General features: G+C 39.4%; 1 long non-coding RNA gene across 1 annotated transcript; it reads left to right on the top strand.

Moving 5' to 3' along the window:
- Positions 1 to 628: 628 nt before the first annotated feature.
- On the top strand, positions 629 to 3,224 carry LOC121064208. Its single transcript, XR_005816410.1, has 2 exons — positions 629 to 752; positions 3,192 to 3,224. It is a non-coding gene; the product is annotated as an uncharacterized LOC121064208 (long non-coding RNA).
- The last annotated feature ends 22,504 nt before the right edge of the window (positions 3,225 to 25,728 follow it).

Below are 25,728 nucleotides of genomic sequence, written 5' to 3'. Positions count from 1 at the left end.
TGACCATTATATATATATATATATATATATATGTATATATATAGTTTTAGGAAATAGTAGTAGATTATTGTTTTATTCTCCATCCTTAAAGTAAGTAGCATCTGGTGCTTCAATGACTTCATTAATTATATTTAGCCAACAGCATTATGCAATGCATGGACTGAGGCACAGAACTTTTCCTTCATTCTTTCAATAACAAATTTATGTCTTGAAGCAAAAGATGTGATTATATTTAAGTTTAAATCACACAACAAAAATCATGTTTATCCTTAAAACCATTTAGCACATCTAAACCTAGAGGCTAGAGAATTTGACTCCAGCCTCCCGTACCACTGACTGTCAGAGGCTGACTCTGGGCAGACTGAGGTCTTTCCTTGTTTTATTTCCAGTCCTCTGAAGGGAACTCTGCTCTCTTCATTTACTGATAAGAATTGATACCTAAGTAACTGGGGTGTTAGGAGAGATGTTCATCCCCACGTACCTGGCAGGTGGTTCCCCAAGAAAAGCAAGCATCATGTGAATTACTTTTGTCTGCATACAATTGTGCTCAGCTGGAGGAATTCTGATGAAAGAGCTCCTTGCAGGAGGCAGGTTTCAGAGATACCAGGAGAACAAGAAGAAACTAATTATTTCATACCATCCCTACACAATCTTGGACCTCAAACTCCAACTCCCCTCAAATCTTCCTGGATGCTGGCATAGGGCATATTGACCACACTGTGTTGCTGGTGATTGCAGCTCTTGTAATCATGGTAAGCTCCAAGCAAAATACCTCATGCTTTTTTATTATTAGTGATAAAATTTAATTTTGCTCTCTGTTTTGTGGGACCAGTGCTGTCATTGTGCTGGAAGGGAAGTCACTGGTGGGAGACAGATGGGAAAAGATAGAAAAGAAGGGAAAGAGAGGATTCAATGTCTCTGGTCCAAAGCCTAGGTTTGACATGTTATAACTGTAATTATAACCCACTAGCTCTGTAGGACCCTCTGTAACACCCTCTCCCTCCCCATGGTTTAGTTTAAGTCTCGTATGCCCAAATGCATAACCTTGGCTGAGGCTGCTGAGGAAATTGTGAAGTTGTGCAAAAGAGCTGTGAAATGATCTGTAGAGCAGAGCCATGAGGGATAAGAAAGGTAAAACTGGAGGCAGAGCTACTGAAAAAGGGATAGGTCACAGCTCAAGGATTCAAGAAGAAAAACAAAAAAAAATAGAAAGTAGAATATTACAGGAGAAATACAAGGGGAAGGAATATGGCAAGTCAGCAACACTGAGAATTGACTCCAGAGAGATTCAAGGGCTAGCCATATCTCTCCTGAGAGAGCTCTGTCTGGCCTCCAGAGACTTAGTGATAAGTGTACTAATGCTAAGCCTAAAAGTGTCTCCTTAATACTAGCTCTATTGGATGTAGAGATCATAAATAATAATCTCATAACTAATTGCTTTATACCTTTAAGTAGAAAAAGAAAAAGAGATCCTGCTTATAGGGTCTTTTTGTGCATTGGTCAAGGTGCCCAAACAAAGGCACCCAAGGGGGAAGGGTTACAAGAGAAACCTTTCAACTACAGATGCATGCATGCCATGTACTCCATCTTTTCCCCTGGCATCACCAGCAGTCTCCTCAGCTTTCCAGGGGGCTGCTGTGGGCAAAATTTGTTACAGTATCAAACTTTGCTATCATCAGTAGTCCGCTGCCTTCAACAGCATCTGGCTCTGATTATACCTTGCATGAGCCTTGCCTCTAAGCTAGCTAATCTGCATGTTGGTGGCAATAACTAGACTGGCTATCACAAGCTAGCAGGGTTCCTTTGCATCTGTCACCATAGCTGTCCAGTAGACAATACCGGCGTAATTGCATTACAACAAATGTTGCATATACTGTTCAAGTAACTTGTTGAGTAGAGGTGACATCAGGATAGGTGAGTGGGCTGCGAGCTAAGCATCTCTACCTGGGTACCAAGCCTACTGTCCTATTCTTACTGTGTTATGTTGCCATCCTCTCTCAAATATCTCAGGTAATATTTAGCATAACTATTCTTGGGCAATAGCCTTAAAAGGCTCCTGATATTTATTTGAACAGAGTTGTCATTTTATTGTCATCCTAATCATCACATACAACTCTAAACAGTCTATTTTTTACTTAACATCTGTGTGAAGGGCTGCTTCCCACACTATCTGCATGTTCACTGGTTACAGTTCCACCATACTGGGGATGCTATTCTTCCATAATTACCACCCTCAGCAGATGGTAGTTCAAAGAATGATGTTAGTTCATTAGTTATGACTTATAATGGGCCTTCACAAATTACTGAAAATCAAAGTACACATGCTAAATGACTAATAATTTTAACTTTCCATTTTAGTGGGCTCTTTGTTATTTTCCCATCAAAATGGTGAAATAGATCTATATAAGAGTAAGAATTGTTTACTACTGCTAAAAGAGCACACAAATTGACTGACAGCAGACTAATTTTTGCACATTCTTATTATTTCAACTCTACTGGACTACAACAGCAGAGAACAAGTAGGACAATACTCTTTTCCAGAAATTTTGGTGCCTGCTGTGTTTGGAATTGACTATGTCACTGTGAATTTAATCTTTTTAACTCAGAATGGGTACCCCTAGAAAAGATGAATACAGCAACATAGTTGTGCAAGAAAACATTTCTTTTCCACTTGCAGCCTTGAGCTTTGTAGCAAAAAGCTACCCCTTCCCCCACAAAATAAATAATAAATAAAAATGAAAAAAATGAAAAAACAAAACAAAACCATCAATAAATAAAGCCAAACTAGGGAAAGCAGTGAAAAGTAAAGACTTGAACAAAGCTAGGATGTGGCAGATTCTTTTTTGTAGGTTAATCTGAACAATGTTGATTGCTGCAATGGAAAAATACTTGAGAGGAAAAAAAAAAAAATCAAGTCATGACTTCCTCCCTAGAGTTCCCACACTCTCACTGTTGAGCAGAACTATAATTGCACTTTATTGAACATGTGGTCAGGCTAATCAGGAATAAAAGAGTCCTGAGTGAGACTTTGCCCTTTGCAAACTAGTCTACAAATTGTTTTAGTATAGCTTTCTAATATATTAGGGAAGGGTAAAGGTAAAGGAGAACTATTTGAAGATAATTTGGTTTTAATATGCATTAACTACCAGTACAAATACTTAAGGGAGGAAATGTTCTCTTTTCTGAAACAGCATTTCTACTTAATCAGCAATGAGAAGCCAAAGGAAAAGAAGACACTGAAGAAAGGAAAATGGAAAAGAAAGAAAACTTTTGTTCTGAGACTGTCCCTGACACTCTGAGATTCCTGATGCTCAAAGCTTGAAAACTAATTCTGTTAGTGGTGGTACTACTGAAATACCCAGGATGTCCCATTGCAATACAGCTGCAGTATTCTGGGTGTCCTGCAAACCACTGAGGGATAATTTCAGCATTCAGAAGGGTATACATTAAATAGGAGTATAGTTAAACAAAAAAAAAGAACAAACAAAAATGACACAAAATGGAGGGAAAGTCAAGAGAGGATGCTGGGAAGGAAGAAAAAACAGGCAAGCCTAAAGAATAAATTTTCATAACCCCTTCCATTCAGCTCTTTCCCCAGTAATTTCAAAAACTTAATTTTTAAGCTGTAAAAGATGAAATGTTTTAGCCATCTATAATACACTAAAAATAAAAATAGAAAATAGTTGTCAAAATGGAATGGAAAGATTTGCTGATTTTTTTTTTAATTATATGTATGTCTGTCTGGATCAGAATGAGTTTCAGATTGTTTCTTTTTCTCTCCTTTTTACAATTATTTAGAAATTCTAAATATGAGTGAGATTTTCAATTAAACACAATAACAGCTTTATTTAGAAGAAAAAGGAAAAACAAAAGCACTGCCTCTCTCTACCAAGCAATTTAATGACTTTCTATATTAACTGCTATGGAAAAGTATGGTATCCTGACTATGATACCTGGTTGTAAAGGTAAGAGATTGGCAGCTTCCCCCCCGCCCCCCCCCCCCCCCCCCCAGTAAAGTTGTCAAACCCAGTGCTGAAGAAATCTAGAGTGTTAGAACTTGAGTCACAGATATAGCATAACACCTCTGAATAGAGATGATCTGTATAGTGGCAATCTCTTTCACAGTGATTGCAGCTACAGTTCTGTAGCTCTTGTTCTGGAAAATATTTCTTGCTGCTTGAGAAAGGAAGGATTAAGGAATTTCAATAGGCTGTTGAGACAGCTATAGGTCTCAGAATTTTCAATGTACGAATATATTGTATCCTGCAGCTGCATAACCTGTGTAATTACATTTATTACATATTAATATATAATCTTTCTAACTTCCTTTGTAGCCACAATGCAAAGCTTTACTACTTCATTATATTTTCCAATATCTCCTCTCTCCTTGGGTCCATGGACAAACATCCTTGTCAGAGATAGGTTCATTAGAATTTTGATTATTTTCTAATTGTATGTTTGTTTTTTTCTCTGACTAATTTCATGTTTCCTCTTGACCTGATCTTAAATCAACTATAATTATTTAATCATATATACAGTGGCGCATTGTATTAGAATGTCTGTCAAGGTGCATTAGAAGAGAACCTGTGTGTCTGTGCACATGTGTTTGAGAGACACTCAAAAGAGTAATCTTGGTTGTAATAGTGCATTACAGATAACTATTTCAAGTACTATTCAAAAAGTATATTTTTGTTCTGGGCAACAATTTAAGATTGTAAAATAGGCTGCATGTCTTCACATGTCTACTCACTTGCACTCAGCACATCTACAGGGGAAGATGATTGCTTTGCATGCACAGTCTTCAAGAGTTGCATCTGCCTGAGGGTGTACACATGTATTTGAAAAATCAACGTTGACTCCTAACAGTAATAAAATATGAATTCAAGCTTATGATGCAGTCAAATGCAGTGCCTTTCAAAAATAAGGGCTGGTGTTTGAACATGTTGTTTTTCATTTACTGTACCACTGCAGGGTTTTTTGTATCTGTGAGAAGACCATGCACATTTCAAGTATAATTTACCTGATCTTACAAACAAATATTCCTATACTTTCCTTGCTACTACTTCTGTTTTCTATTATTTTGTCCCCATGAATGCGAAAATATAAGCTTCTCTTTTCCATGAATCATGCTTAGACTGTGTCCTGTGTCATTTTAAACTGAAATTATGCAACCCAAAATTTGTTGTCTGGGCAGGTCCCTGATTTTTGCTGCTGCTGTTTACGAAATGTATTGCTATTGGACTTCAGTAGTTTGCCTGAGACCAGAATTTTCTTGTAGATTAACCTCTTCCCTGGTTAAAAAACAAACAAACAACAACAACAACAAAAAACTTTAAAAAGTTGTCTGGTTTTGCAGAGTCCTTAAGAACTTGAATTAACCATTTTCAAACTCAGCATAATGCCAATCCCAGATGAGTACTGCTCCTGGAGGAAAATAAATAAATAAATAAATAAATAAATCCCATCAATTGTGTGCTACACTGGAAAGCTGTCAACTCCCATTCAACATCAACCAGGATTTGGGTGACCTTTGATTAGCCTGGTGTTACCCTCCAGCTAAATGAGTTGGTAGCTATTACAGCTGAAACACACATACTACCTTGCATTATAAAAGAGTATTTAGTATTTATTCAGCTATGAGAAGCTTTTAAAAGCAGTGTACAAAGATATTCAATCTACAGTGATCTTCCCAATTATGAAAATATCCTTCTTTTGTCTGTTCTCTTCTCGCAGTAGTAAAAATAAAGCATTCATTTGTTTATAATACTTAAAACAAAGATTCAATGGACTCTACTGCATCTCAGAAATTGTTTCTCCTTCAGCGATCAACCTAATGCTTACGACATTATTAATAGGGAGAGGCATGCCCATCAAAGGCAGAAATATCATTTTGGGTGTATATTGTTTCCTCAATTTTCAGTATGCATTACTGCCTTATTGTAGTGGGTTTATGTGGCAAGGTTTGGGTAATGGGAGGCCATAGGGATGGCTTCTGTGAGAAGAATCTAGAAGCTGCCCCATGTTAGATAAGGGGACCACCGCTGACCAGAGCCGAGCGAAAAGTGATGTTGTTTGCACCTCTGTGAGAACAGATTTGAGAAAGGGAAAAACAAACAAACAAAAACAAAAAAACGGCTGCTGAACAGGAGCTGGGAGAGCGAAACCAGCCCTGCAGACCCCAAGGTCAGTGCAGCAGGAGGGCAGGAGGTGCTCCAGGCACGCAGCAGCAGTTCCCCTGCGGCCTGTGGAGAGGCCCCTGGTGGAGCAGGCTGTCCCCCTGCAGCCCATGGGTCCCACACGGAGCAGATCTCCACGCTGCAGCCCGTGGAGGAGCCCCCGGTGGAGCAGGTGGATGTGGCCTGGAGGAGGCTGCGGCCCATGGAGAGCCCCCGCAGAGCAGGCCCCGGGCCGGAGCTGCAGCCTGTGGAGAGGAGCCCACGCAGGAGCAGGGGGTCTGGGGGGAGCTGCCGCCCGTGGGGGACCCGTGCTGGAGCAGCTTGCTCCTGGGGATGGATCCCGTGGTACGGAGCCACGTGGGAGCAGTTCTTGAAGAGCTTCTGCCTGTGGGCAGCCCCTGCAGGCTCAGTTCAGGAAGGACGGCATCCCGTGGGAGGGACCCCATGTGGAGCAGGGGCAGAGAGTGACTGAGAAGGAGTGGCAGAGATGAAGTGCTATAGACTGACTGCAACCCACATCCCCCCGTCCTCCTGCACCATTTGGTGAATGGGGGGAAGGTGTTTCTTGTTTCTTTGCTTTGTTTCTCACTTCTGTCACTCGTTAGTAATAGGCAGTAATTTTTACTGTCTCTCTACTCTGAGTCTGTTTTGCCCATCATGATAATCTTTGAGCAATCTCTAATCTCAACCCTTGAGCCCTTTGCATCATATTTTCTCCCCCTTTCCCTTTGGGGAGGGGGAGTGAGAGCAGCTGTGGTGGAGCTCGGCTGCTCACCTGAGTAAAACCACCACACTTATGTCCTTCTTAACTGCTTCTTCCTTTCAACCTGCAAAGGCCCTGCAAATGAGAAGAAATGCCAAAAGCACCAAATGGAGGTTATGAAAGAAAAGCATAGGCCAAGTAATGAAGAGATTAATATTCTGGTATTCCTCTCTTAGGATAAATCACTGAAATTGCCCTCCTTCTGAGAAGAAAAATGTGTAGCAACAAATATACATAAAAACAGAGGTAATGTTGAAATAAAAATATGGATATTGGAGAATTTGTCCAAAGTCACATGAGAGGTCTGTGTAAGTTCTTCACTCTGCCAGTGGCCAAATGTGGAAGCAGTATGAAGCACTACAAGCATACAGGGAAGGCTATTGCCCCTGAACAGTGTCTAGCTTTCAGCAGTCTGTGGTCCTGGGTTGCCCTTAGAGAGTGGTACCAGAGACATCTCAGAAAAGAAGCTACTCTTGAGGCACACAGTTGCAACTCAGGCACCTTTTCTCATCATTGGTCAGCACATCCTTTCCTTGGTTACGCTGACTACACTGCTTGCCTTCTTTGAGTCAGGGTGTCATCTGTCCTATTGTCCTGCCCTTCTTTCACTAGTCTTCTGGATCTCCTCCCTTGAACAGAGCTGGCAAATTGCACTTACACTATGCTGGGAATCCACTCTGTACTGCAGTCCCTTAGCAGTTTCTCCAGAGAAATCAGGTACCTGAAAGCTGACCACTTACCGCAGCAGTCATTATGTAAAAATATGCAGTTTCACAATACTTGCACTTAACTGCTAAATCTGGAGGTATCTGAAATCAATAAATAATGCCTCCTTAGGAAAATCTCCATATGAATGTTCCCTAAATACTTTGGATATGCTTAGAAAAGACGAAATCTTGAGCAGCTACACACTCTGCTTATTCTGGGTCTCTGTGGAGATCTGCAATGGTGCTAAGTTCTGTTTATTTTTACCTCTAGAACTTGCTCTGTTCAGGAGGACCAAAATGTAATTTTCAGTTCTGACCTCATGCAACACCTGGCCTAAATCCATGAGTCCAGCTGTAAGACTACTGGTTGTGAATGTTGTAAATTCAGGCTCAACTCTGAAAATATTCTTACCTGCATCACTTGCATCCCATGTAAATATTCTGGACATAACTTCTTTGAGTCCTTCCAGCTAAAGTTATTCTGCTTTGTAGGTGTTCATAAAATACTTGTTGTGCTAGACAGAAATCATGACCATAGTGTTTTATGTTTAATATGACCACTGGAGAAAATGAAAGCATAGCTTACTGGTTCCTGCTGCCACAATTGTGTGACAATCAAAAATATTGAATCTCCTCTCAGTTCCTTATTGCTGCTCAACATTTTTGTTTAGTAGTTTGACTGCTTTGCAAAGCATTTTTCCTAATGTTTTACTGACACTAGTTCATTTTCACTTGGTATTTTAATCTGGGCATCTACATGTCACTACCCAGTGCAAAAAACTGTGGTATGTTAAACACTTCCTTCTGATTCAACTGGGTTGCAGCTAATGATGTCTGCATTCTCTGTATTGGTCTTTCCCTCAAATATCAGAAGTAGTTGTAGAAGTACTATCAGAAGTACTCCCACCATGTTAGTGCTTGGTTGATTTTCAGTTCTCTGAGATATGTATTATCTTTAAGGTTAAATGTAAAAATGTTTAACTTTGCTCTGGTGTTGTAAATCTGTTCCTTTGCAGGTGTTATACTGAGTTTGTGATACAGATATATCTCCTGTCCCTACTGTTATTTTATTTTGTAATATAAGACAAAGAAAATGCCCTGATATGTCTTCAGAGGTGGAAAATTGAAAGGTCTGTATTTTAGAATACTGAAGTATTAACCTATGGCCTACCTTTTGCCAGGTTATCTGTATTAACCAGCTCTGCCTCATATTCCACATTAAAATAATTTGTTTTCTGGTTCCCCAACCTTACGGAGAATTTTGTGGAGCCCAGCTCCATTACATATTATACCCCAAATTTCTAAAGATAAAAGCCTATAACTATACATAGAGCTGTTTTTAGAGCTGGTAATAATAGTCTGAAAGAGAAAAGAGATAATGATTATCATTAGAGAAGAAAATTCTTCATGTTGAATCAAAGAAGTGGAGAATACTCCCAAAAGTTCATACTTTGTGATACTTGGTTTACATAGGGAATTTTAGTCCTAAACCAGGTCTGTTCTTCATTTAGCACTGTTGTCTTCTGTCCTTCACAGTCGTGTTTCAAATGAGCTTCACTTCTACAGAAAATGGTGTTAGTGTTGTTTTTTTTTCTAATACTTTTGCGATTTTAATGATTGGAAGCAGTCTTATGTTCTCCAAACTGTATTGGTCAGCTGTGTTGGTTTCATTAGGACAGTGATGTCAGGTGCTTGCTAGCATCTCTGTTGTAAGTTTGTCACCTCTTTGCTTTTTTCAACTTCTGATTTCTGCCTGTATTTCAAAGGCCAAAGTTTATCTAGTGTCTCTGTAGAAATCCATTTCAGCATGTGTTGTCGAAATGGGACCTTGAGAGGACTCTCCTTCTTTCTTTCTTTCTTTCTTTCTTTCTTTCTTTCTTTCTTTCTTTCTTTCTTTCTTTCTTTCTTTCTTTCTTTCTCACTGTCTTTCTCACTGTCTTTCTCTCTGTCTTTCATTCTTTCTGTTTCTTTCTCTCCTTCCTTCCTTCCTCTCTCTCTCCTTCTCTCTCTCTCTCTTTCTCTCTCTCTTTCTCTCTTTCTTCTGAAGTTCCCATGTGGAATTTTAGCCACTTTGGGAAATGATCAAATGTAGTTATCTATAAACTAAATATCTTTATCTGAACTAGTCACTCTAGAATCCTCTTTTAGTTAATTAAGAGAAACAGGAACTTTTAAGCTACCAGTAATTTTATTTATTTTAGAGAAGTCCTTGAAGAAGATGAGGTGAGCTGCACTATAGAAGTGCTTATTTCTCTTTATTGCCTAGACAGGAAAATAGGAAAGATTAGGTCAAATTAATCCCTGTGTTTATGACTTTTGCCTGTTTTTGTTTTGTTTTGCTACCATAAAAGCAGCAACTCCTGCCATGCCTTTGAAAAAAAAAAAAAAAAAAAAAAAACACGATTATCTTTTCTTGCAGTGCTTTTCTGTTATTTCATGCTCCTTTCCTTCTCCTTCCAATATTTCACTGGAATTAGCATTCAGGAAAATTTCCTCCTTGTGGTCTTTTATGTTTCTCCAAGGTACAATATTTTTTTTCAGTTCTGCAGTTTTTGCTCCCTCTCTACTTGAGTCCAGTTGTGATTGCTGTAGCTTCAAGCACACTGCCCCCAAATGCTGCTATTTTTCTTCAGTTCCAATCTCTAGTTCATATTTCTGTGCCTTTATCACTGCCTAATCTGTCCCTCAGTTCAAATGGAATTTCCTAGGGTACAGTTCTGTTTTTAGATTTGTATTGTTCATTTTCTTTTCCAGCATCTCTTTACTCCCCAACTCTACATGCGTTTTGGCATGGAAGGGCTGTGACAGCTGCTGTTGCTTTCTTCACTGTATGATCTTGAGTCTTAGACAGATGATCTGAATTTCATGTTAATTCAAATGTGGTTTACCTGTTTATTTTTATATTTTTTTTTACCGTTCCATCTTAAGACTTCTGTGTTTCCTATGACAAAACAAGAACACCAAGAAAAAAAAAAAAAAAAGCAGCAGTTTGTCAACGATTTCCAAGCCCCAATACACTTTCCATGTTCTTTTCTATATGTTCCTTTGACATGACACTGGTGTGACACATACCTCTGTGACACCTATCTTAAGGAGGAAGTTGTTGCTATTCAGCTAATGGTTGTTTTGAATGAAGAATATATTTGTCCCAGTCTCCTCACTGGGACACTGACAATGCTCCAGTCCCCCAGTGCAGTTTGTCAGCAGACTGACTGACAAACTCTTCTGAAACCAGGAATATGATGCCCTGATTCCTACCTGAATAATACGTTCTCTGTAAAGTATAATCCCACGAGCTCCACCTCCCCAAAGTGCTTATTTTCACTAGTGCACAGGAGCCGATTTTCATCCTTTCCTTTCCTTTCCTTTCCTTTCCTTTCCTTTCCTTTCCTTCCTTTCCTTTCCTTTCCTTCCTTTCCTTTCCTTCCTTCCTTTCCTTTCCTTTCCTTTCCTTTCCTTTCTTTCCTTTCCTTTCCTTCCTTTCCTTTCCTTTCCTTTCCTTTCCTTTCCTTTCCTTTCCTTTCCTTTCCTTTCCTTTCCTTTCCTTTCCTTTCCTTTCCTTTCCTTTCCTTTCCTTTCCTTTTCCTTTTCCTTTTCCTTTCCTTTTCCTTTTTTCCTTTTTTTTTTTTTCCTTTTCTTCTTCTTAGGAAAATAGCAGTTATAAAACTTTGTATTGGATTCAGAAGTTCAAGTTCTGTCAGCAATATTACAAGCAGCTGCTGATAGGTCTAAGACTTAAGCATAGACTTAAGCTACTGAGTCATGTAATACAGTAATACAATGTGTCCAGAACAGGCAGAGCTGGCTCAACTGGGAGTTCCCAGGAGATCCTCTGTAGCAAGGCACATCCCTTCTTCACTTGCCGAGACAGGAGGAGGGACCATCACTCCTGTGACAATCAGGCTTGTAATTGCCACATTTGTTGCATCCCTTTGCTGAGGGTTATGACAGTGCTAACATTTAAGAATCAATCAATCAATCAATCAATCAATCATCAATCTTAATTCTTTTAAAGAAAAAGAAGGTGAAAAATGAGAACATTTGTCATTAAATTTTTCACAAAAGTATGTCCCTTCCATCAATTTCCTTTTTAATTTCAAATTGTATGGACATCTCTGACATCAACGACTAAGTCATTCTTTGTGTAGAACTGTTTCTCTTCTGTCTCATTCCTTTTTCCAATGAAATAAATCTTACTTTGAATCATTTGAAAGGATAGAGTTTAACATATTTTGACAACTTGAGTACTTAAGATATCCTTTCTCTAATTGCTGAAAGTAATGGAGCTTTGTATCTTTTGTGCTGACAGACAAAAAAAAAAAAAAAAAAAAAAAAAAAAAAAAAAGTTATATATTAAGACAATTAAAAATATAAGAAGTAAAATAAATGTCTATTTTTAATAACACTGATATCATTTTCAGAGACTGTTTTCCAAACAATTGCCTCTTGACTAGCTAAGGTTTGGCATGTTACAAACTGGAGATTCACATAAGCTGGGGGCAACAAGATAGATACCTGGAGCTGTCATTTATAAAGAAGAGTTGCTGTATAAAGAAGAATTGCATTGATCTCATCAGACTGAGCTTCAGATGGAAAGCTGAAAAGATTAAAGCATTTAAGGCTCTTTCCAACCTAACACTGAAAGAAAACTTCAGGAGTGGATAACAGCTATTTTCTACCCATGCCTTAACCTTTTGAAGTATGGAGGGCATTCATCCAACATTTGTACTTGCTTTGTTATTCTTTCCTTTTCAATTATGTTGAATTTCCATAATGCTTCACAGTGACATTTCTTTAGCCTCAGCTTTCCTATAGTCATCTCATTCTTTCAGAATAAAAATAAAAAATATATAAAAAAAATCAGATAAAATGGAAAACTACCAGTAAGGCCATATACCACCAACTCAGCATGAAAATGAGTTCAGTGGCAAAACACAGTATTTGGCTGTAGAAGCACAAAACAGGTGGCTGCAGGTCAGTTTATATTCTTGTCATCCCAAATTACTTTAACAAGCAATTCTACAGTGTTTAGTTTTTCAGCACTTTCCATCTATAATATCACCAACTGGACTTTGCGCACCAAGTAGTTCAGCTTCATGTTATTGCCATCAGCCAAATTTGTCTACCACCTGGACAGAATTTAAGCAGCTTGAAATTCCCTTTTAAACACTAAGGATATTCTGAAATGAAGCATAAACTCTTTCTTCTTCCACAAGTTGTCACATGCACTGCTGTCTTCTACTGATCCAAGTGTATCATTGGTATACTATGAACAAGAAGAGCAATCAAATATGTTATGCATGTACATCAAGAGACACACCCCTGAATATTATAATTCTTCTAAAGGAATCAGAAGGCTATAGGTCTAGGGCTTTGGAAGAAATCATTAGTATATTTAGATGCTGCAAATGAAATGTCACTAATAATATATAAAGCATTCTCCTACTGCTCTGACTAATCATCTTCCCATCTCCCCTTTCTTACTGTTAATTGGGACTTATCAGGAGGGTAAAATGATTATAAAGGCGATAAGTACTCCTCTGCCCATCATGAAAATACATGCAGGGTAACCTCTGGCAGCAATCCTGACTATTTTTCAACTTGTTTTACTCTAAGAACAATCATTAAAGGACACTTCCATCCATTTAAGCTTAGAACAAAGAACAGACTTCATAGCTGTTTACCTCAACACCTATCAGACTGTGCTTTTGTTTTCCTAAGCAGAGCACCTAAGCAGTAAAGCAATCCTTTAATGCTATGCAGTAAAAGCCATATTGTAGCATGTAATGTACCTTGGTGTACTAGTATGGCTTATCATAGTGTCTTTAAGAACAAATGGGAACAGTTGACTGTAGATCATTAACCAGATGTCTAGTCATAATTACTGATGTGCACTTAATGGAAACCAGGGACCTATGGCAAAAGTCTTACTCAACATCCTGCCCTTTCTTGCTCAACATCCTGCCATTTCTTGCTCACCCTCCCATATAGCAGTTTGCCCCCTACCCTTTGTCATTAGTTCAGAAGAAAAAGGGGGGTATGGCCTTTCTTTGCCCAGAGCCATATGTGTCTTCTTGGTTTTATGGAGGGCAAGCTGTTCCTCAGCTGATCTCCAAATATACATATCTTCTCATTGATTCTGCCTAAAGATACTGCTTTTTCCTTTGGGTTTGCAGAAAAGTAATCTACTCAGTCTTTCAGGTCTACTTTGCATATTAGTTCCCTGCCTGTCTATAAAGGAAAGATAAGGAAAAACACTGAAAATATACTGCAAACAGCTGGAGAGGAAAACAGCTGGTGAGAGAGACTGGCACTATTAACGTTCTTAATCTAACACAAAACTTCTGAGGGGTTGCTAATGACACCTTAACCTACCATCATTCCTTCCCTGGCACACAATTCTTTGTTCCACAACTATTTTTATTTTTCATTTCTCACTTCTCTTTGTTCCTTTATCTGCTTTAGTTTCTCAGGGTATTTGTTTGTTTGTTTGCTTTTAAGATTATGAGGTCCTGGAGCAGAAGCAAGAGGTTCCGTTGCACAGAAAGCATTCAGTACTGCTGGCAAACCTGAACAGTAACAGTGATGAGAGCTGGAGAGAACACTTTCAAGTGATCGTTTAATGTCAGGAAAACCTTTTTTCTTTTTTTTTTCTTTTTTTTTTTTTTTTATTATCAAAACAAAGAATGTTCTATGCTTTTAATGGTTTTTCCTATATAAATATTTATGAGGTGTGTGATAAAGTTGCCGGTAAAAGACTGAGTCAGAATGGACATTTCAACAGAACTCCATTTTGTGATTTTTAAAAAAAGAAATGCAAGTAGCAATCTTCCCAGAAATTTAAAAAATTTTCAAAGTTTTCATAAAATTTACATTCTCCTGTCAGATCTCAATAATATTTATAAGTAAGCAAATTAGTGTCTTTGATTGATGTGTAATTTTGACTTTTTTTTTTTTCCCTGTGGCTTTTCTACTCTTATCTAATATTCTGCTCATAATCTATATTCTGGACCATGTATTTTTAAGAACCTTGATGAGGCCTCTTTGATTAGTTCTTTTAAATGATTCACATTTTCTCTCACATCAGCTTTGCTCTGCTCTGGAGGAGGTAAGAGACCTTTTGATTTCTTGGTTGAAACCCTGCGTCCTTTGAACTTAATAGAATGTCTGAGCTCAGTTTCAGTACAACCCCTACTTCACCCTTTATCTCTCTATCTCCTCTCCCTAGGAAAATGGTGACCATTCCTACTTATTTACCTGAGGCTATTTGCTACATGATGAAAGCTCCTTCCAGAACCAAAGTAGAGGCCATTCTACAAAATAACACACACCAGATATACTTGATGTACTGTGACAACTTTAAATCATTCTTTGCACTGTTATGTAAAAGGCGCATATTGCCAAGGACTGGGAAGTGCAGGGACAATATGTATTACTTAAAGGTACACCACAGTTCACTCCTAGGAGTGATGAAAGTATGAACAAAGCCTTAATTTTGTGTTAATCCTACCAGTACAGCTTGTTTCCCTGGCTGTGATGGAAGTATAACTTTAGAGCTTGGCTCAGTTGTATTTGTATACATAAACCAGGCAATCACATAACCTTCCCTCCCCATGAAAAAACTAGGTTTGACACAGGTTTGACTGGCTTACTTGTGCCTTTCATGAAAGCAAGTTAGTTGAATGTGCTTCGTGGTGCTCTGTTCTGGGAGAACCACAATGCAGCTTTCCAGTGAGGCAAAAATGGTGTCCACCCACTGCACCTGCTGGGCTGAGACCAAAACCCAGACAGAGGGGCCATGACTCCCCATACCAGACACCTCTACCCAGAGCAAGTTGCCAGGTTGCAAGAGGAACTTGGCAGGCTGCGATGCATCCAGGAATCCGAGTAAGAGACTGATGGATGGTATCATGTGCTGATGCGGTCTGAGCAACAGCCTTGCCTTAAGTCCTGGCAAGGGTGGTAAAATGGCTTCCAACCTGAAACCAGCAGAACTGATGGACTCACAAGACAGAGGAGGTTGGAGCCTCATCTCTGCTTGGAGGAGAGTGAGGACTCTCCCCCTTGCCCCTGAAGTGCCCCTATGCAACAGATATGATGCTCTGGGGCTCAGAAAAGGAGAGGGTGTCAACAAATTAATGGTAATGATCAAGACCCAGGAAAGGGCAACTGCAAAAAGGTAGACCAGCAAACCACTTTTATAAGAACCAGTGCCAAAAAAAAAAAAGCACAGAGGGTGCTGGTAATTGGAGATTCCTCTGTGAGAGGCACTGAGGTACCCATTTGCTGCCCAGACAATCTCTCAAGAGAGGTTTTCTGCCTGCCTGGGACCTGTATTCATGACATCACAAAGAGGATACCAAGTTTGGTCAAGCCGGAGGACTATCACCCATTCCTGCTCCTTCATGTAGGGACAACTGAGGCTGCGACAAGGAGACTTAGAAACATCAAAAGGGATGTTATGTCCCTTGGAAAGATGCTGAAAGGATCAGGAGAACAAGTAGTGTTCTCCTCAATCCTCCCAGTCCGAGACTGGGACCTGAGGAGGAGGCAGCATATGGATCATGTGAATGATTGGCTGTGAAGCTGGTGCCATGATCAAGATTTTGGGATCTGTGATCTCAGGCGTGCTTTTGAGAGACCAGGCATGCTGACACAGGATGGGGCACACCTGACCAAGTGGGGCTAGAGCGTTTTGGGCAGCAAGCTGGCCAGATTCATTAGCAGGGCTTTAAACTAGATTCAGTGGGGAAAGAGGATGTACCTGTGACTCAAAAGAACCACTGAATGCCAATACTTTAAAAACAGCAGGGAAACACCTATGAATCATCACCTAGGAATTAGGAAAGACTCCTCTAAAAAGGTGATGCAGCCTATAGCCCAGCTGAAATGCCTCTGCATCAATGGACACAGCATGGGAAACAAGCAGGAGGACTTGGAAGCCACAGTGCAATTAGAAACTATGATCTAATTGCTATCACTAAAACATGGTGGGATGAATCACACGGTTGGAACATTGGAATAAAGGGCTACAAGCTTTACAGGAGAGACAGGCAGGGAAGGAAGGGTGGGGGTGTTACCCTCTATGTTAAGAAATGGATAGATTGTGAAGAGTTCTCTCTAAGAAACAGCCAAGAGCAGGCTGAGAACCTGTGGGTAAAAATTAAGGACCGGACCAGACCAGCAAAGGACATCTTACAGTTGAGGTCTATTACAGGCCACTGACCAAGGAGAGCCTGTGATGAGGCATTCTTGCTCCACATACAAGAAGAATCATGCTCACAGGCTCTCATCCTCTTGGTGGATTTCAACAACCCAGATGTTTGCTGGGAAAGCCACATGGCAGGCAGTAAGCAATCCAGGAGAATCCTGGAGTCCATTGAGGACAACTTCCCTGTCCAGGTATTAGACAAACCAAGCAGAGAAGAAGCGTTACTGGACCTGGTTCTCACCAATGCAGAAGAGCTCATTAAAGAGGATTAGACTGGAAGAAGTCTAGGTTGCAGTGACCACACCCTGGTTGAGTTTGTGATCTGGAGGGATATGGGCCTGGCTGAGAGCAAAGTCAGGAGCCTGAACTTCAGAAGAGCGAACTTTGAGCTGCTCAAAGTATTAGTGGATGAGATCCCATGGGACATGGTCCTTAGGGACAGAGGATCTGATCAGAGTTGTCAACTATTTAAGAATATTTTCCTTAGAGTACAAGAGCTCTCTACACCATAGGTAATAAATCAAGCAGGGAAGGTAGGGAACCAGCATGGCTGAACAAGGATCTGCTGGTCAAACTTAGGCAAAAGAAGGAAATGCACAGGCAGTGGAATCAAGGCCATGTGCCCTGGGAAGAGTACAGAAACATTGTCCTGATGTGCAGGGATGGGATCAGGAAAGTCAAGGCACTGACAGAACTAAACTTGAAAAGGGATTCAAAGAATAACAAGAAGGGGTTCAACAGGTACACTGTCAGCAAAAGACTAAGGAGAGTGTATTGCCTCTGACAAATTAAGACAGAAAACTGGTAACAACAGATGTAGAGAAGGCAGAGGTACTTAACAACTTCTTTGCCTCAGTCTTCACTAGTGGTCAGGCTTCGCACATCTCTTGAGTCCCTGAACCTCTAGGCAGGGGCTGGGGGAGCAGAGTCCCTCCCACTGTACACAAAGAGCAAGTTTGGGACCTCCCGACACAACTTAACAACTACAAGTCTGTGGGGCCTGATGACATGCATCCCAGGGTCCTGAGGGAATAAGCTGATGTAGTTGCCAAGCCCCTCTCCATCATATTTGAAAAATCATGTCAGTCAGGCAAAGTCCCCGGTAACTGCAAAAAGGGAAACACCACTACCTTTTTTTTTTTAAAAAAAGGGTAGAAAAGAAGACCTGGGGAAATACAGACCGGTGAGCCTCACATCTGTGCCTGGGAAGAACAAGGAACGGATCCTCCTGAAGGCAAAGTCACATGCAGGACAAGGAGGTGATCTGGGACAGCCAGCATGGCTTCATCAAGGACAAATTGTGCCTGACCAATCTGGTGGCTTTCTATGATGGAATGGCTGCATCAGTCATCAAGGGAATACTGACTGATGTCATCTACTTGGACTTCTGTAAGGCTTTTAACACTTTTTAACGCTTTTTTTCACAGGACATCCTAATTTCTAAACTGGAAAGATATGGATTTGAAGGGAAGACCATCCGGTGGATAAGAAATTGGCTGACTGTGTCCTGGGCTGCATCAAAAGAAGCGTGGCCAACAGGGCAAGGGAGGTGATTCTCCCCCTATACTCTGTCCACATGAGGCCCCACTTGGAGTGCTGCATCCTGTGTCTGGGGCCCCCGGCACAAGTAGGATAGATAACAAGGCTGCCCCAGCACAAGAAGATAGGATAGATAACAAGGCTGTTAGAGTGACTCCAGAGGAGGGCCACAAAGATGATCAATGGCCTGGAGCACCTCTCCTATGAAGAAAAGCTGAGAGAGCTAGGAAAAAGCTGAGAAGGTCTCTTCTAATCCAAGCCATTCTAGGATTCTATGATTCAGTGAAAACCATGAAAAGCAGCCCCACACAGTTTGTTAGAGTGGTCACCTTATATCTATTTCTGGCACTTTGCTCCGGTTCTCCTTCCTTTTATCTGCACTAGCACAACCACAGTGGAACCCTGCTAAGAAGTGGCTTAGGAATACATCCCATGTTATGATGAAACTTTGGGGAGGGCATTGGTATTAAAACTGTTTTAAATCCAGATAATTGCACGATTCCAAATTTACAGTGCATCTGCATTAACAGTTGCACAAGCATAGCTGAGGACTCTAACCTGTGCATTGGTAGGATCAAAGTACTTCTCACTGACTCCTCAAACTTCATCACAAAAAGGTCATGGGAATCTAATAAGAATTTTAAAGAAAAGTATCAAATAATGTGACACATGAAAAATTCATGAGAGCTAGCAAAATTGTTTGTTTTCTTTCAGTTTCCCTCAACCATAAATATGGTGATGTTTCTTCTTTCCTACCTTGGAGTGTTGTTACAGATTTTAATTCACAAAATGTTTGCAAAGCACTTTGGGATGCTGAGATATAAACCAGGATCTGAACTGTTATAAAGAAGGAGTGATTATAAAAATGCAAATTAAAGGAATTATGCATGCAGACTTCCATTAAGCTGTCTAATACAACACTTAATATAATTTCATTCTTTATTCCTGCATGTGAGTTATGTCGCTTGTTATGACATCATTAATTTCATCTGCACATGCACTGTTTTATTCTGTTTACAAAGTGTGCACACGCTTAAAATAAACCTGACCTTTCAATGATTTACTGTAAAAAAATGAATGTTTGAAAACATCTTGCTATGTTTTGCTCTATGGAAAAAGAAAAAAGCGGAAAAAAAAAAAAGCAAACAAACAGAAAGAAAAACTTGTGTGGTTTACAGACTTTGATCAGTCTGAAAGAGCTGTTCATTTGCCCTCAGCCTTCCTATGTAGCCCTGCATTGCCCTCTGGCCAGCAATCAGAGCAAACAGATTCTTCTAACTTCTGCTTCACTGCATCTGTTCCAAGTTCTGCCATGCACAGAAAATTAGTACTCTTGAAATAAAAAAAAGAAATAAAAAATAAATTAAAAAAAAACTAAAAGTGGAACAGGTGTTCAGGTCAATAGTTTCATTTCAAATATTGATGCTGAAAATTTCTTCTTCCTCTGCAGATAATAAAAAATAACCAGCGCTTCACCAGACCGTAGGACTTTCTTTGAGTAATGGTTAAAGCATTAAACAGACATAGAGATCTATTTCCCTGCACCCAAGTTTTCAAAAGATATTGGGTGATTTTTTTTTATTATTATTTTAAAGGCTGAAATGATTTGTTTACTTAAATATGTAAGTGAATAAATCATGTTATTTAAAGGTGAACTGCAAAGCTATTTTAATTAGCTATGATTCTAGCAGAAAACATGTGCAGACTTGTATATTAAAAATAGATGTACCATGCGTTCAAGTTACACTTCATACTTTTTAAGGATACAAACTTAGGTTAAGATGAAACGTGACTTATTTAGACACCTAGTTTAAAATCTGTCTTAATAAAACTCGTATTCCTAGATCCAGTGAGGCATATCACCAACCAGTCTCCTCCATAGGCCTGAGGCTTAAATTCCTGGCTTGAGGACCTTCTTTAGCTATTTTGGGAGTTGTATCTCTTTAGAGAGTGATCAAGGGCATTTAAATTGGGAGTCTCTTTCACCAAGAGCTTATAGGACAAGTTGATGATCCAGTCTGCTCAGCTTCTTCTGGAGACCTATTATATGAAGAAAAAAGAGCGATGCTGACTTTTCAGTTCTGGCATCATGGTGTAGAGCACTTGGCCAGAACTGAGATTCCCTCTGTCACAGAGATTGGGGCATCTCTTCAGAGCAATGAAGTGTCATCCATCACTCAGAAGGTAGCTCAAGCCTCCAACCTGAGTGCAAGCTCTTCTCAGCTCATATTCTTCTAAACAAAACTGCATGTAATGTGAAACTCATGAGCCCAGGCAAGCAACAGGCTCAAATTAACCTCACCTCAACGTGGTATCCAGGCCACTTGTTTGGGGCAAAAGGGGAAACTAGGGGTACTAGTAGCTAATTTAAGGACTTTCCCATTTTTTATTTTGCAGTCAGTTTTGTGCTAACATGATTTCATTTGTCAGGGTGCTTTTACTCCCTGCCAAGTTGTCCTAATACCAGTAAAGTTTTGAATTCAGGAAGAGTGAAGGTTTGTGGATAATGTAGGCCAGATTAATAGTAGCAGGAACAAGCAGAGCAAGCTCCTGAGGCTCATCCAAAGACTTTCAAGGTGCATAGTCAAATGCTCAATTAATGTGGGTTGGTGGAGGTCACAGGGCTAGAAAACAGGCATCCTGATCTCCTTCCAGAGTTTTTAGGATCCTAAATGCTACTTTTAGTCCAACTGTAAATCAACCCAGTGGCTAAAATATAATAGAAGCAACTCACCTGAAATAGCACACCATGGGGTAGAGATACCACAGATGATTTTGACATCAAGGCTAGTTTTTTTGCAAAGGAAATACATTTGGTTTTGCTTGGTTCATTATCCCTACTGAAGAATTACTTTGTACAACAATATATATTTTGTTTCTAGACTTGGCTTGAATGGATTTAGGGCAAAACATCTTTATACAATGTCACACTGGGCTGTGTGGGTGCACTAAGATCCTGAGTCAAAGGAAAAGTCGGTTTTGAACTTCACTGTGACTCATTGATTTTAATAATGAGAGCTGCTATGTGCAGTTTACTGGCCTGAAGTTACACAGCAAAACCACTGTAAAATTCAACATTACAGCTCAAATTCTGGCTACAGAAAGGCCCAGGCCTGATGTATAGGTTAGAAAATTTGGCCCTAAATCTTTCTGTAGGGGAGGACTGAATTTTGTCCTTGTGAAACTGTTGTCAAAACTCCTGAAGCAATGCCTGGTAAGACACAGACCTAAACCATCTATTGCTTAGTTGTTCTGCTACCCAGATTTATCATCCAAAACCAGGGCCCACTGGAAAGCCAGTGCAAGAGAGATAATAGAAAACAGGGAGAAGGAAAAAAGGAGTGTTAACTCCTGTGTCTTAAAAATAACTGTCTGCTTGTCTCCAGGTTGCAGGGAAGTGTAGAACACCATGTAAAACTCACTTCTCTCAAATGAAAAAGCTTAAAACTAAGACCAATTTTGTGACTAAATAATCAATTAACAAGACTCAGATTAAAATCCTTGTTTTCCTTACCTTGAAGAAGGACCTGAAACTGCTGTCACCCTGTTTTACATTAGTTAGATTCAGGGATATTCATTTTGTTAAGTGTTTGTTAAAATGTTTAAATGTCGTAACAGTTACATCTTTAAATACAATGAGAGCTACTGAACTCAGAATAATTCAGGGCATAGCTATATCTGCATTTAAGCCCTTGTTTCAAGCCAGCTGTGGTAATAAGTAAATCTATACACTCAGCTGTTCAAATGTACAGCGGGAGGGAGGGTCCACATCATATAACAACCAGAACTTCTGTGTTTTGTGAAAGGCTTATCTGGGTTGTGCTGGTTTGAAAACTGCTCTGAATATCATCCCACCAGTGCCACAATCAAGACTATTCAATTTAAAGACCTAACTAGGTTTACATTACAACTGGATGAGCAATAGCAGAACTGGAGCAGTACATGATGTGCTAAGAGGTAGAAGTCTTGCCATTAAGAAAGGGTCAAAATGTTTGCTTCAGCCACATTCAGGGTTATGTAGAACCTGACAATGTATACAACTATTTTATTAATTGGCTTAAGTATCTTACCTACTTATGATCCTTATGCTAGAAAATCATAGAAGAGAAGCAAATTTCTTAACATAGCACAGTTTGACTCTGCTCTTCTAATAACACTCAACATTATGCCAAAATTTACAGCTGTGGCGGTTCTTTTTTGCCAGTTTCCATTAAAGTTTTATCAACAGCCTTGTCTTTTTCCTTACCATGTTATCCTTTGATGAGAGCCTTTGTCTTCTCAAATCAATTTCTTTTTGGTGTTAATTACACACAGTTCTTCTACAGTCTGCCAAAGTAGTCTGTGGGATTAAAAAGAAGCATCAGGACCACTGGTATTCTGGAAATTTTGTTACAGACAACTGTATCCCTTTTGCAAAATTCCCTCAAAACTACCTTTTCTCCTGCCCCAGACCTTAATGTGTTTACTGTGTATTATAGATCTCCTTCCTCTGACATCCAGGAACATTCTGGTTCTGAGCCTATATTTATTCCTGGGCAGATTATAACTGTCTTTTTCTGTTAAATCTTAAATATGGGTGACTTCACATTTTATCATCCTGATTTATTCACTACTGATGCAAGCTCAACATAGTTAAAAAAAATGAGTTTCTTATTCTCCACATGCATATTCATTAGCAGGTGGAAAGGATCATACACAATCACAGTGCTTACTGAGGCAATTTGCCTGCATCTGCCCACTATTTAATGTTTCATGTCACCTGTCCTTTAGATTTGTTTTTTGTCACTGCTAAACCACTGAACACCTTGCTTCCCCAAATACCATCCGTACATGTGATGAAAGAGAGTGGCTGCTCCAGAGCAATGAAGAGGCCCAAAGGAAGGAAATGACTTACCAAAAAATTGTATTAAAATCTATGCTAAAGATCAGAGGAGAATTCATGGTGAAAGACTGTCAGTGATGCTTCCATGTATGATCAACTCCACATTCGGCATCACCAGAGGGAAATCTGCCACATTTATTTGCAGGTGGGAATATGAAGAAGGAATAAAGGACATTAGAGAGAAAACCTATGTTGTCATGGTGGTTTTACCCTGTTGGGCAGCTAATTGCACCACAACCACACATCACATTCTGTCGTCAAAAGAAGAGGGGGAGAAGAAAAAGTGATGGAAAGAAAAAGGTTCACAAGTTGAGATAAGTATAATTTAACTAAAGGGATAAGAAAGAGGGAAAAACAAGCGAACTCTATATGGAAACAAAGAGGAAAAGAAATTCTCTTCTTCCCATCAATGAGTGATGATCTGCCACATCCTGGGCAGCAGAGCCTCAATATGCATAGTGGTTGTTTGGGAGGACAGACATCTTCATAATAAGAGCTCTCCCCCTTCTCCTTCCCCTTTCACAGCTTTTATTGCTGAGTGTGACATCATATGGTATGTAATATTTCTTTGGTCATTTTATATGAGCTGCCCTGGAGAGCTAAAAGTGTGCTGTGGGTAAAGATGAAAAAATTACTTGGGCGACTGGAATGAGGTCTTTCCAGGGAGGCAAAGAAGAGATGGGAAATGTTATTTTTATTTTATTTTATTTTATTTTATTATTTTATTTATTTTATTTTAGTACAGACCAGTGCCTTTTATGTCAAATTACTTAAGGCAATTGTTTAATGTCTGACTTGTCCAAGGCCAGCCATTTCTAGCTCTTCAAAAGGAAATTTTAAATTATGTTGCATGTGCTTTGTGGTGCCTCTCATTCTTTCTTCCTGTGTGCTCTGTTGTCCTGAAGTCCACTGGTTTCAGTGGAACTACACCAGTACAAAATTAGAGTAACAAAGGACTTGATAATGTCAGAGAAGTTATCCATCATGCACACTGTACCATGTCACTCTGTATGTTCTGTTCTCGTACTTTCACTCTAAACTGTAATTATAGTACATATTATCTTATTATTTTGTGACTTCCACTGAAGTGAGAATCTATCATTCACAATAAGAGTAAGTACTAAAAATAAAGTCACAGACAAAAAAAATAAATAAATAAAAGCAAAACAAAAACAACACACTTTGCTCTTCACTCATACAGAAGTGATTTCTTGCATTCCTTGTAATGGGAAAAAATTTACTTTCTCAGTTGTAATGGGAACAAATGTACTCAACTATTTACAGCACACCTGTTAACTTGCTGTGCCAAGAAATCTTTTGAAACAAAGAATCTTTTTAAAGTGAGATCCATATTTTAATTCCTTAGTGTTTATCCCTGAACTTCTGTGCTCTACTGTACAGATTTTCTTCATAATCACATTTCAAATCATTTTTGATAATGGGCAGGCTGATGTCACCACATTTTTTATTGGACTACCAAAATTTAATTGTTGTTAACCCACCTCATTTCCTGCCTCAGGGAGCCATTAGATTTAATGAAGCAGTAATCCTGACATACTTGAGTTGGATTGGCAATCAGTTTCTTGTAATTTGATTAGCAGAATATTCTGTGCTGGAAGATCCTCTGGCAATTTGCATATTTATATATATACTGCTTGATGATTTCAATTCTGATTATTTGTATTTAGACAGTTGGCTTGAGGTTTCCTAATGAGATGTCACCCCATTTTACTGTTTATTGTTTATACTAGTCCAGTCTTTTGTTATTTGTCCCTGCATAGTTAAAAGACAGATGGAGGAATGCTCATGAGGAGTCACTGGATGTGACAAAGTTTGGATGCACCCCACAGAGCCACATTGCAGGTGTCAAAAAACTATCATAAGCCTTTGCTTGGATGTTTGTTTTTTTTCTTCAGAACCCAAAAGGTACCATCTCTGGCTAAACAATATTCTGTAGTGCTTCTTCTTAGATGTTTTCTGAACTTTCACTTTCTTGGGTTTTGTTTCCTACTGGTTGTGAAGGTTTCTGGTACTATGCTTCTGCAGGTCTGTAGGGAACTGCTTTCCTCTTTCAATAGTTCTTCAGTGCTCCTTCTATTCTGAAGTATTAAAAGCCACTAGACAAATTCTGGAGAGGAATTTCACCATACCTCAGGCATAAAATGGAAAGAATTAGATGAATATGTAGGTCCTTCTAAAACAACAGAAAAAGCACAGACTTTTGGAGATACTTCTTACTGAGTGGTAGGGCCTACTAAAATTCCTCTCCTCTCCTCTCCTCTCCTCTCCTCTCCTCTCCTCTCCTCTCCTCTGCCTCGCCTCTCCTCCTCTCTCCTCCTCTCCTCTCCTTTTTTCTTTTCTTTTTTTTTTTTTTTCTTGCCTCACCTCGCCTCACCTTGCCTTGCCTTTCTTTTCCTTTCTTAGTTTGTACATCTGATTATAGCTGCTTT

Source organism: Cygnus olor, chromosome 1 (assembly GCF_009769625.2).
Source record: "Cygnus olor isolate bCygOlo1 chromosome 1, bCygOlo1.pri.v2, whole genome shotgun sequence".
Classification (NCBI taxonomy): domain Eukaryota; kingdom Metazoa; phylum Chordata; class Aves; order Anseriformes; family Anatidae; genus Cygnus; species Cygnus olor.
Note: the sequence above shows the minus strand (reverse complement) of the source record. Positions and strands in the feature narration are given on the sequence as shown.